Raw genomic sequence first — 14,220 nt, 5'->3', positions numbered from 1 at the left:
GCTGGACAGTATTCCAGAAAGAGGCTATTTGATGCTCCCTATAGGGTGCCAGTACTGGGAGACACCTCACCATCACCTGCCTTCTGCTTGTTATAGCTCAGCTCCCAGAAACCAACAGCCTTTCGCAACACAAGCACTGTCCTCCAGGTCTCTGCCATGCACTTTGTCTGTGTGAAGTCTAGTAATAGGGACACAGTAACTCTCCAAGGGCTCAGCGTACTCCCTGCAGTGTCCAGCCATTAGCCACTGGACACTCACAGAAATTACCAGGTTGCCTACCCCTCAAGAGGACAATGTACACGATGGTGAGGAACTTCCATCACTCTGGCCACACACACTTTGTCAGGGTTACCTGCTGGCAGGTTGCCAGATGCTTTGTTTACCTGAGTGTCTGCAGACACAGAGCCCCACAGCTCCCAGTGGCTGCGGTTTGCTATGTCTAGTCAATGGGAGCTGCAGGAAGAGTAGCCCGGACCACACTGCTTCCCACAGCTCCTATTGGAACTGCGGGGCTCTGTGCCTGTGGATGCTCAGATAAACAAAACATCTGGCAACCTGCCAGCAGCTAACCCTGACAAACTGTGTGTGGCCTGTGAGCCGTAGGCTCCCCATCCCAGTGTATACACTAGTTTGTTCGATTCAGCTGAGGATTGATTCCTATATAGCATCACAGCACTGAGACATATTTATGGTGAAAACTATTATAAGTTTATTATCAAAGATTAAGGGATAGTAGAAGATTAGAAAATTAGAAGCAGAAAGATTACATATAAAACTAAATCATAATATTCAAACCTAAGTCTATATTTGCCAATGGTTAACTTTTTCTATATAATAATGTAGATTCCCCCCGCCCCCAAAAGTCAGTCTTTTGGAGAGCTAGCAGGTTTGTGTATAAAAACCAAGAACAAGAGTTCATGAAGCACCCATCTCTGCCAGGATTTGCCTCAGTGAATGCATACTGTTGTTTGGCAGTAGGGCCCACTATGTGTGTCTCCTAACACTCATAGAGTACGTCTTCACTACAGAGGAAGAGCGAAGCTGCTGTTGTCGATCTTCCAGAGTTCAAATTAGCGATCTAGTGAAGACAGCTCATTCATAGTGAGAGGTACACTCCAGTCGATACCAATAACCCTGCTTCCACGAGGAGTAACGGAAGTCAAGGAAGTCTTCCGTCTATTTCCTGCAGTGTAGACACCACCAGAAGCAGAGTTAAGTTATTTCAACATAAGCTATGCTATTAATATAGCTGAAGTTGTGTATTTTAATTTGACTTTGCTCTGTAGTGTTGATGTACCCTGATAGTCTTCAAAGCCAAATGTTTGTCCCCAGAGACAGGACACTTCTCTCTGGTTTTGTCTCCAATATCTTCCAATCCCCAGAAGACTTTGCATATAAATTGGGCTTCCATTGTTTTGGCTTACGATGTTTAATTTAAATGTGATCCAATCTAAACAAATGAGTATTCAGCCTAACTCTGTCTGAAAGAAACATGTTTTTCTCTTTAGTTGGTGGCAGACTTCAAACATGTTTTCTCTACACATACACAACTCCTTAAATGTAACATGTACCTACTATCACATGAGTCTGAGGTTCAGTGCAATATAAGCTCTTAGAAATCTCACATGCCTGATTTTGGGTAGAACCTATGAAAGCAGTAGTCTAGGTGTAGTGAGTCTGTTAGGTTTGTCAGGAATTACTGGTACAGAATTGTGGTGCTACAGGACCATTGTTTTTTGGGTATAGAACATTGACAGGTACAATTGCCAGTTGGTATCAATGGACCTCTGTTTTACAGAGTTACAGGCTCAAACTAAAAAGGAAGATTAGTTCACAAGCAGCATTTTGTATGAACTGAAGTGGACCATTATGTGCAAGTGAGAAAAGTGAGAAAAGTTGTAATTTATTCCAAAAGAACCCTATCGTAATTTACAGGCTCTTTTCTTCTGAAGATCTATAAAGGCTCCTGGATAGGCTACTGACCTAACACAAATTGTAATGACATCTCGTACTTTCACCCATTGTGTTTTCTCCTTAGGTAAGGATGTGGAAGCACCATGAATAGCAGCTTACATACGGGTCAGCAGGAACATTCTACAGGATCTAATCAAACCCACAGTAAAGTTCACCCCTTTGCACATTTGCTAATGATTTTCCATGGCAGAGTATGGCAGCAGCAGTTCAGGCATAAACCAACTTCCCATCAAGATTATGGAGGGTTCAATGGGAATTGGAACAGGATTTTAGACCCAGCGCCTCAAAGTATTTAGGTGCCTAACTTCATTGAAATGAAAGGGAGACAGGCACCTAAATATTTGTTAAGATTTAGGCTTTAATCCTTATTTGGTATTTACAGTGTCTTGGGTCTTTAATATCACCACCATGCACAATATCCATTGACTGACACTTTTTGCATTGTGTAAAGAGAGAAATGGCAGCTTTTTCATTTACCATGAACACTATTTTAAAAAAATATTATTCTTTTTCCAAGGTATTAAAAATCCTTGTGAATTTTAGTCTTCATCTCAGAGGAGTGTTAACATCACCAAAGAGTGCTTATGATAAAAACGTGAGGCAAGATGTATGTGCCACATCACCACTCAATCATTTACTCTTTGTTACATCCCTTATTTTGTGTATATGTTGTGTATTTTGATTGTAAATCCTTTGGGGCAACGGATTGGGGCCTAACTCTGATCTCACTTACACCAGTGGAAATCAGAGAGAATGCCTCTGTAAAAACTCATGTGAATGAGATCAGAATTTGGTCCCATGTCTCCGTATTTGGCTGGAAAGCACTTAAGCTGCATTTGGGACTGTGTGAACAGTAAATAATAGTAATAAAAAGATGGCAAGAGGCATTTACCTCATCTTTCTGTCTAATTTGAGACGCCCTTGAGAACTTGACCCATTCGTGAATAAAACATAAATCTGCTACACTGCTATGAATATTTGCAACATAGTGTCTTTTGAGGCCTTGGGAAATTCACTTTGGTGTAATTCTGACTTCAGAGGGTCAATATTCTTAACTTGTGGTAAGGAAACATAGTTGAGACTATTTTCTTGTTTAGAAACTTTACAGAGAAGCTATGAAGATCAACTGGGCTTGAATAGTATGAATTTCTTTTGGGTTAAAAGTTACATCTAGCTGTTTACCAACCACATAACATGCATAGAGGGTGGAGACCCCAGATCCTCTATGAGCTTCTCAGGATTATGGTGGGGGGGCAGGTTAAATGTTTGTGAGTCCACCACATAAATCTTTCTAAAATCATAGGAATGAAATGCTGGGAGCTCATGACAAGCCTTCTAGCACTATGGGACATCGACCTTTATTGGGACATCTGGATGTTACTGCAAAACAAATATGAATTAAAAACAGGCAGAAGCTTTAAGCATATCCCTTTAAATGAGTATTGACCTCTGTTGTGTATTACAGAGGGGAAAACAACATGGAAAAGAATGAGGTGTCAATGGGACAATGGCTCTCCAGAATGTTCCTGAGTACCTACTATTCTACACCATCCCAAAATGTGAGCAGACATGCATTCTCACCTCTCCTGAAAGCCAGGGAAGGTCAAAATATGCAGAAGCGTAAAGCATTGAATGTCCTGTGTTTCCTTTTTGGGATCATGCCTACAATCTTACCATGGTGCCATGGGTAGAGGTAGTGGGGAGGGACACTTCATGGAGACAAGAACAAAAAAGAAAATCTGTTGTCTTAGCCAGTGAGGAATCTATTGTTAATAGGCAAATACACCAACAATCATTGGCCCTCACTTAATTTTTTGGCCCTACTCTTGTCTGGTGTACATTTCAGTTGTTCTGCAGATGAGGTTTTGTGTACAAGACATATTTGCTTAATGATGTACTCCTCTGTCTGATTTTGTGCGAGAGAAGCAGATGGACCTTTGAGGATTTTTTTCACTTGCTGAAATATTCACACCCAGGTAAGGTATGCAGCACAAGTGGGGGGTGAGGAGGTAATAAAATTGTTAGTAGGGCTGTCAGTTGACATTCATTAACACATGCAGTTAACGCAGTCCAAGATTAACATTTTAAATTTTAACACGTTAATCACAAGTGTTATTGCTGCGCTGCCCCTTTAAAGTGCCGCTGCCGTGCTTCAAAGAGGCAGTGCAAAGCAGAGCCCGGGATCAGCTGGGGACTCCCCAGATGAACCCAGGCTCGACTACCCCTTTGAAATGTGAAGAGGTGACATTTCAAAGGGACAGTCACCTCACATCTGTGCAGCAGATCAGCTGCGCAGCAGCTGCCCCTTAGAAATACCTCCTCAACGTGTTTCAAAGGGGAAGTGGAGCCAGGGGTCAGCTGGGGAGTCCCCAGTTGATCCTGGGCTCCAGGGCTGCCCCTTTGAAATGAGCATGGAGGCACCCTTTAAAGGGAGCTCCAGCTGATCCCAGGCTTCGTCTTGCACTACCCCTTGGAAATGCTGTCCTGGCGCTTCAAAGGGGCAGCACTGCATGGAGCCCAGGGTCATCTGGGGACTCTAGCTGATCCCGGGCTCCATGCAACATTGCCCTGTTGAAACGCTGCCACAGTGTTTCAAAGGGGAAGTGCACGCAATTAATTGTGTGATTAATTGCATTTAAACTTTTTAATCGCGCGATTAATCACTTGGCAACCCTAAGTATTAGTTGAAATTCTGAGACATATACTAACCTAGAAGATTTACCTGGTGTTTCCTGGGTCCTTAGCTCAATTAATTTTGGTTTTCTGGAAAACAAAATGCAAATGTACATACTTCATTTAAATCATCACTCTGGCTTGGGGCTGAGGATGAGGGGTTCAGTATGCAGGCTGCCCTGGAAAGAGAGGACTACCACAGCCCTCTCTGTGCAACAACTTGGGGCCAGGTGAGAAGCACCTCTCCAGGGCTGTTGCAGCTCCATCAGGAGCAGCCAAAGGAGAGGTACATGTTCCCTGGCTCAAGCAGGTCCAGGATAGGCTGAGTGGGGGCCATGGAAGAACTACCTGTCCCACGGCAGCAGCTCTGGGGCAGCTTTGTGCTGAGTGCCATGGAAGGGTGAGAGGCCTCTGGCCCCATCATGGAGCAGATGTAGCTGAGGGTGGGAGGAGGCTCCCCTCCCATAGCCAAGCACAAAACTGCTGCAGCTGGCAGCAGCACAGTCCCCACTGGCACAGAAGAGAGCTGCTGCAACATCTCTGTGCTGGGGCCAGCGGACAGAAATGGCACTTTCATGCCCACCCTGAGACTCTGCCCTCCTTGAGCCTGCCCTGAGTTCTCTTTCAACATTCACTCAGAGTATGTTGAACCTCATACAATGAGGTTTAACAGTTATTTCGAGAAAAGGGTTTTCTCTCGAAATAATGTCGCTACATGGGGGGGTTTTATTTCACAACAATGCGATTTCTAAATGGTGGCCAGACATGATTATGCTAATTAAGCGCGGGATATTTAAATCCCACGCTTCATTAGCAATTTCAGTAAACTACATTTGCATCCCTATCTCGAGATTTATGTCAACATTCAACCCTCAGTTATGTCAACATTCACTCAATTATGACTGTACTTGATTTGGTGATTCTGACTCTTCTCTGTATGGTTTATGAGAATGAATGCCATTCCAGGCACATCTTGTTTTCCTGGAACAAACAAAGCCTTACATTGCTTTAAGTTATGATAAAAGGAAGTTGTATACCGAATCTGGTGGCGCTAGCTCTTAAGGTTTAGGACTAGTTCTTGAACAGACAGACAGACTTTCTCAAATATACTGTAGACAGAGGTGAGCGTTTAATAGAGATTGGGGGACTACATAGTCTTGTCTATAATAGCCATTCACACAGGGTGTGTGTAGACTACAGGGTTTTGTCGACAAAAGTTGGCTTTTGTCGACAAAACTATACCTGCATCTACACTACAGCTGCATTCTGTCGACAGTAAGTCGACAGAATGCGGCAGTTTTGTCGACAGCAGTAAACCTCATTTTATGAGGAATAATGCTTTTTTTTTAAAGTACTCTTTTGAAAAAGGCGCTATTGCATGCAAACTGCATGCTGTTGCATGCTTTTTTGAAAAAGAATGTCTAGCTTCTCTGTCGAAAAAGTGGCTTGCTTTGTCGACAATACTGATCATAGTCTAGACGCTCTTTTTCGACAGTGGATTTGTCGACAGATACTGTTGAAAAAAAGTGTGCAGTCTAGACGTAGCCACAGACATGTTTCATTATTCTTACACATTTTATTTTCCTTACAGTTTAGAAAAGAGGAGACTGAGAGGGGATATGATAGAGGTATATAAAATCATGAGTGGTGTGGAGAGGGCCAATAAAGAAAAGTTATTTATTAGTTCCCTAAATAGAAGAACTAGAGGACACCAAATGAAATTAATGGGGAGCAGGTTTAAAACTAATAAAAGAAAGTTCTTCTTCACACAGCGTGTAGTCAACCTGTGGAACTCCTTGCCAGAGGAGGCTGTGAAGGCTAGGACTATAATAGAGTTTAAAGAGAAGCTAGATAATTTCATGGAGGTTAGGTCCATAAAAGGCTACTAGCCAGGGGATAAAATGGTGTCCTTGGCCTCTGTCTGTCATAGACTGGAGAGGGATGGCAGGAGACAAATCGCTTGATCATTGTCTTCAGTCCACCCTCCCTGGGGCACCTGGTGCTGGCCACTGTCGGTAGACAGGATACTGGGCTAGATGGACCTTTGGTCTGACCCAGTACGACCGTTCTTATGTTCTTATGTACACATTTATTTTTTCTTTTCCCAAAACTGGAAAGAAAATAGACATACGCTAATTTTTGCATTGTCCTATCAGTATTCTATTAAGAAGATTCTGCTCTCAAATAGCTCTGTTTGCTCGTTGTATATGGGACTATATAACAATAGCACCCCTAAAGCTCAATTTTATTTCTGGATTACATATCCAATCATCATGTGAAGTGTTAAGTTGGATATTAAATACATTTGATCTAAAACTTCTGGCAATAAAAAGTTAGCAGGATTAGTAGGCAAATATTAAGCCAGGTGTTAGGGAGGTGGGTAACCCCAATGCTACCCCAATCTTTCTACTTTTGTCTGTGGTCTCTCTCAGCAACATATATTTCAGGTAGTCAGCCTCTTTGTGAAGTTATTATAAGGTAGCAGTAGGCATAGCTAAAATGTTGTAATATAGTACTTGGGCAAAAGTAGCCTCCCCCATAGGAGTTTGTTTATAAATTGCTTTGGTCCACTTGACAAGGTCAAATCCATTCTCTTAATGATGAATCTCATCTGTTCTGGTGCAGAAAGAAATGTTTTCTTTCACTTCTACGTGTGGTAAGAGCTCATTCATCTCTGTATGTTCTAAAGGGAAATCTAGCTACATCAGAGAGAGAAGGAGTATTCAGAGGGCAACTGATGGCCAGTAAGATAGATTGAATTCACTTTCCTGGGACAGACATTCAAATGGTAACAAGTGATAGAAAACAGCTCTATATTTCAGCATGATGTGTGTTCTCTCTCTTATGATTAAACCCCCTGTGGGCCATCTGCATTTAATGGGTTAGAACTACTTTGTAGCTGCAGTTTTTTCCTTCCACTGCTCTTATTTATTTGAGAGGAGACCAAACTGCACTCTTTAAAAGTGCAGCATTTAGGAAAGACTGCCAAGAGAATGAGAAAGAAAGGGCAAATTTATGAGCCAGTGTTGTTTTAAGCATTTAGCAGTACAAATAGGAAGTGTAGATAAATGTGGACATGTAAGTGTCTTTCTGTTTATCTCAGTTACATTTCTTGCTGAAATTCCAGAGAAGAATTAGGCCAATTAGTTCAGATAATGGCTCAGATTCAGAGATTTAGAGGATGTGTAGAATTGTTTTCTAACTAAAGCTGATAAAAACATAACAAAACCAAAACACATTTCCTCCAGCCCATCCTCATCAATGATTCTTACTAATAACAGTTAGAAACAAGTATGGAAATTACTGCAAGCAATTAGAGAATGAATGCTAATTCAATGAAGCCTTGTGGTTGTCAGTAACAGAATGGTCTATCTAACCACAAACCTTTCATATAAACAAACAATGATTCAAAACAGTTTCATATAAACTAACAATGATTCAAAATATATAAATCTATTATATATTTGTTAAGAACCAAATCCTTGTTCCAAGTCAAATCAATGGAAAGATTCCCATTAACTTGAACTGAGTCCAAGTTGTGATCTTTTTAGTAAGGTTTTATTAGGGGTGAAGCCAAAGAAATTTCCTCCTCCCTTTCCAACTCTGTGTTCTCTAGCTCTAAATATTCAATAACTTTCTGACCAATGAGTGTGCTTTACCTCTCCCTCTATCTCTTCCTACAGTGTTGGTGTTAGCAATTGATCACAAAGATCTTTTCCAGCCTTGGAATCTATGAATCACTAAATAATATGACGATAGACTTTAGCTCAGACTTCAGCTTCTCAAAGGGCTCATAGATCATTCTGTTTAAGAATATCGTGTATCCAATATAGTGAAGTGACAGTCTGAGCATTTTTCCATGTGTAAATATGTATTTAATTATATTATTAAAATCCTTATGAAAAATTAGTGGAAAAATCTTACTTAAGCACTGTGTGGTAGCCAAGTTGTTCTATTAACAACTGTAATGTGTTTTGAAAAGGAAATCTGTGATAGTCCTGTTTAGCACTGTTATTTCAACTGGTGAAGAACTCAACCATTTTCCATTAGTATTGTTTTCTAGAAAAAACAGTTTAATCACTAAAGCTCTGTCTTTGAAAACATTTGACTGCACAAGCTATTGTGAAAATGATTGGGGACTAATTTTTAACTCCCCTGGTATTTAAAATTTGGCCTTTTTTGAGACATGGGAGGAAAAAAATCAAAAAAGGGTAAAATCTAATCTGGCTCCCACTGCTGTATAGCATTTCTTGATAATTATAGCTCAGATATTTTTACTTTATAAAAATAAATCCATGTCAAGATGTAAGCAAATGTTCATGGTAGAATTCTAACCCCTTGAAAATAATGGGTTATAACAGGCATGCTAGCACTGCCACAACTATAGTGGCCTCCTGCTAAATGAAACCAAATCCTGTTCTATGTATGTAAGTATTCCCTATGAAAGCATTGACACTGAATGTGCTGATAAGAAAAACAGGAGTTTCATAATGTTCATAATTGGAGTATCACGTAGAGATTATTAGGATCTTGGTTTGGGGAGATGAGCACTTATAAAAGATTAGGAGTTATTTGTGTGTACTTTAACATTATCCCATTCCCATTTGAGAGACTGCAGATCTGTGTCCTTGCTTTGGCTTTGAATCAAAGCCTACTGGAGACAGTGGTGGTCCTTCAATATGCTGTGGGCCAGGCCTTTGTTAGGTTATATATGTGAGTGTTTATTAGAAGTGTGGGTCTACAAGAGCCATACTTCAGGTTGTTTTGTGCCTAAAGCAAGGATTCAACAAATATTGCTGATGAGTATAATGTATCCTCCCTATAATTGAACCACTTATTTCTTGAGTACACAATATTTAAAAAAAAAAGTCCTTTCAGCTTCCTACTGTGCTGCTTTCAGATGTGAGAAGTGTTGAGAAGTGTAGCTAGGGGCAGCAGTGGCAGTGGGGTCACAGGATAAATTGGGGATGAGTGGAAGCAGAACAGATTATGAGCCTGCAGGGAGGGAAGGAATGTATGTAGGGAGGGGGCTATGTAAAGAACACCAGTGTGATGCTGAAGGAGGGCATGCAGGGCATGGCTTGGGGAAGAGACTAGTCTGTAAGTGCTCAGTTTCTGAACTTTAATGGCCCTCCCTGAGCTCTGGCCTCAGCAGCCTAGGCAGTTCTATCTCACTGCACAGCGGATACAACAATGCCACAGAGACTCTTTGCATTCATTAAGAGCTTTGTCACTTAGGCTATGTCTAGACTGCAAGCCTCTTTAGAAAAAGAGCATCTAGACTACAACCAGTACTTTCGAAAAAGCAAGCCACTTTTTCGAAAAAGAGTACCCAGGCAGTCTGGATGCTCTCTTTTGAAACAGCACAATTTGCATTACATAGCGCCTTTTTATGAAAGAGCACTTTTGAAAAAAGGCGTTATTCCTCCTAAAACGAGGTTTTCCACAGTCGAAAAAACTGCTACGTTCTTTCTATTTACTTTTGAAAGAACGCAGCAGCAATCTAGACACGGGGAAAGTTTTTTTTTTTAAAAAAAGCCCCTTTTTTTAAAAAAACCCTATAATCTAGACACACCTATAGAAACTATGCTTCCCACTGCAGACCCCTGCCCAGACCTCCCTGCATAAAAGCCTCATAACTCCCACATACACACACACACACACAGACATGACAAGCACGTCTCTTGCTTCCCGCCACTCTCCTGGACATTAATATGAGTTTTCTCTCCTACATGCTAGTTAGTCCCGGATGAATTCTGCAATTTTACTATGCCTCCAAATGCAACAATTGCAGAATTCCCCCGGGACTAATGCCAGTACACCACCCTTATATTGCTTCAGATAATCCTCTTTTCCTATAATCAGCTTCCCCCACAGCCCCTCTTCTCACCTACCTTATGCCACCTTATTTCTCAGTCTGCCTCCAGGTTTTCATAGTTAAGTAACATTTAAAACATTATTTTTCAATTACAACAGTTTCACACCATAGTTTCATGTCCTGGACATTTTTTGATAAATGTTCCTGTACAACCCATAAGTCAAGTGAGAAGTAAGATCCAGAACAAGGTCCAGAACCACCACTGAACTGCAGCTGTTTTGTATTGCACAGGCAATGAAGCAGCTATAAATGCAGTTTAGCTAGCCAGTAATCTTTAGCTGTTTTGTGGTTGTCAACAGACAAAGCAAAGCAACCAGAGTGTACCACTGAATCTGGTCCTACGATTAAAATTCATGTGACTCTCAATGTCTCAGAAACACATTGCCAAAACATTCCTCAGTGATCCAGGACACATGATCCCTCCACAATTTTTTCTCTCATTTGATCATTGGCTCAGAAATTGGCACTAGGAAGGTGTGCCATGGAAAGCTGACATCTAGAGGGATGAGACAAGAACCAGTGGGGAATTGAGGTAGATGAGGGTTAACCTTTAAGAGGAAAAAGAGGGAACTGGCAATGAATGAATGTGTATATTTAAGGGCAGAGGGAGTAGGTTACTCATCGGCTGTGAAAGAAAGTGAAGGGTTCAGTGGTTGGGACAAAGTCAGGACCCTGTCATGGAGAGAATGAAGGATGAAAGTCTGGACGTGAGTAGAGCTGGTTGGAAAACAGAATTTCTTTCCACAGAAAATTTGACATCACAATATTTGCTTTCATTCTGAATTGGAACCAAGTCAGGATTTTGAGGTTTCCCTTGGAACGGAAATTCCAAAATATTTCAAATTCAGAACCATCTGTTTTGATAATATCAAATCATTTTGTTTAGATAATGTCAAATTGTTCTCTTTCTGTAGGGTAAAAATGGTTCATTGCAATGTCAAAGTGTTGTAACTATAATGTACAAGATGAACATATAAAATATTAATTGTAACATTATAATATACAAATCAAAATAATTGAAATCATAATGTTGAAATGAAAAAGTTTTTATCTTTTCAAAACAATGTTTAAACATTAGCACAATGAAACATTCAGTTGTTATCTCAGCAGAATGAGATTATTTTTTCTTTATTTTCTTCCACCTAAAATATCAAATTCAGTACATTCCAGTGAAACATTTTGGTAAAAATTCATTTTCCTGTAGAAAACTGTTTTACGAACGTGTTTGACCACTTTTAGTGATGAATATACTGGTCTTCAGCTAAGTAGTGTTGATAGTGTGCATGTTAAGATGTACAATCACTGAGGACAAAATTTAATTTTTAGAGTTAAGTTTGAACATATTATTTTTTTAATTCAGAAAATCAGTGTAAAAATATAAGAAAAATTGGTCAATCTTAAGAAAAATAGCCCACCAGTATATCATTACAAATAAATCATGAAATTGCTTTACAACAATATTTCACCTTTTTTAACAAGTTAAGGGAATCTTAGCCCAGTACTTCTATAAATTTTCTTCTCATCGTTCCACGATGATCACATATTTCAAACATTAGTCAAAGTGCTTGGGAGAAAGGGTAGGTAAATCACCTCCTTTTGTTTTTAGAACATTCTTCATACCATCTGTGAAGGAAAATGTGTTGAAGAAGCAAAGTTCAGTCTTTTATAGGAAGAAATCATTAAGTGGATAATATCTATTTATTTCCAAAAAGATAAAAAGACAAGTTATAGTATGTTTTAAAGTTAATAAAAAAAACTTGTAGAATGAAGTACTGTACTCAACAAAAAAAGATCATTTGGGCCCAAATTTTGATACCTTTAATCACACTAAGTAGAAATGTACTCAAAACTATATGTGTGTGTATGTGTGTGTGTGCTTGCACATGTACAGACAGAATTTGGAGCTTTCTTTGAACAGATGTAGCACTTTACAAATAATGCCATTGACTTCAATACCACTATTTTTGCAGGAAGTGGCTACTCAAAGTGAATATACATATATATCTAACACTTAAGAACATAAGAATGGCCGTACTGGGTCAGACCAATAGTCTGTCTAATTCAGTATTCCTATCTTCTGACAGTGCCAGATATTTCAGAGGGAACGTACAGAAAAGGTCAATTAGAAAGTTATCCAGTCCTAGTCAGCCAGTCCCAGCTTCAGTCAGTGAGAGGCCATTAGTTACTCTGGGCCAGATTCTGACACCCTTACCTTCATGAAATGGTACCATATGCTTGTCCTGATGGTGAGTCACTTACTCATGCTGATGGAGAGCCGCTATCTGTATGAATAGTCCCATTGTCTGAAGTAGTATTACCATATGAATAACCACTTCTCCTTACATATAGGCTGTTCAAAATTTGGCTTTCTATGAGGAGTCCCACTGAAATAAATTGTCCAGTGGGGTCACTAAAATGGCAGTTCATTGAAATCAATGGGACTACTTACTGCATAAGTGACAATAGTGATGGAGACAGAATCTGTCCCTATTGTAGTTCTTGACATCTAACACAGGGGGGTGATTTTTCTACATGCTGCAACACTAAGAGACTTAGCTGTTGTGAGAGTGTTACAAGTTTAACTCAGGGTCTGTAATTTATCACAACTTGCATTTAACTGGAGCTTGAAAATAGTGCATCAGGGTATGCTTGGAACATATAACAAATCATTTCAATTGTTCAAAACAGGGAAGAAAGGTTTAATTCAAATATCCCTTCCAGTTGCTTACAATCATCAGGAAAAGGAGGGGTCCTCTCCCCCTTTTGCTTCTTGCTAGGATTCCTACACATACCAGTTTTGTAATGTTTTGAACATGACAGTTTATTTCCTGCAAACACTGTCACTGCAATATATTCTTGGGAATTGCTCAGTTCTAATCATGACTTGTAAAAATGAACGATAATGCAGAATTTCCTGAGATGACAACTGAGATGTCTGTTATTGCAATATGTAAGAAAACTGAAGGAAAGGCACCAATAAATTGGCCCAGTGTTTTGCCAATTGAGATTTCATAGCCTTACTGCTGACACTCCAATAAAAATTATCTGGAAATAGATTTGGCATGTTCCAAATATTACACCTTGAAAATTGTTATGTGGAAATGCTAAAAACAATAATAATGAAAAACACATTTTGAAATTAGAAACTGTTTGACCTGTGAAAAAAATGCTTGTATTTTCATCACTGTAATCCTTCTTCATGTGGCACAAGTGTCCATAGAGCCATTGCAGCTTTACATGTGTTAAAAACAATCAGTCTGCTTTGAAAGTAAGACACATTTTACAGTTGTCTTCTCCATAGGTCATTTTAAAAGCTGCTAAATATGATCCTGAAAATTTCTCCCTCCTCTCCCTGCCCCCCTTGTAACTCCCTTCCCCCACCCCAGTATTGAAGAAGCTAATTTTGGCAAGGTAATAAAATTAGAAAAGTATATACATGTATAAAATGCTGATCTTATTGCTAAAGCCCGTGATAGGATCATTTTCTTTTCAAATCAGCCAATTTTAAATATTTGCTCTAAAAATCACATTTCCGATTAATAATAATGCTTTCAAAGTGAGGCTTAGATACTGTAATTAAAGATTGTAGACCAGATCCTTCTCACATTTAATTCATTAGAATCTTGGCCATCATCCCAAATAGAAAGAGGAGCACTCTCTAGATCCTTGTAGTTTTGTTTTATTAATACTACTTA

The sequence above is a fragment of the Pelodiscus sinensis genome, chromosome 1 (assembly GCF_052426305.1).
Source record: "Pelodiscus sinensis isolate ZL-2025 chromosome 1, ASM5242630v1, whole genome shotgun sequence".
Classification (NCBI taxonomy): Eukaryota; Metazoa; Chordata; order Testudines; family Trionychidae; genus Pelodiscus; species Pelodiscus sinensis.
Note: the sequence above shows the minus strand (reverse complement) of the source record.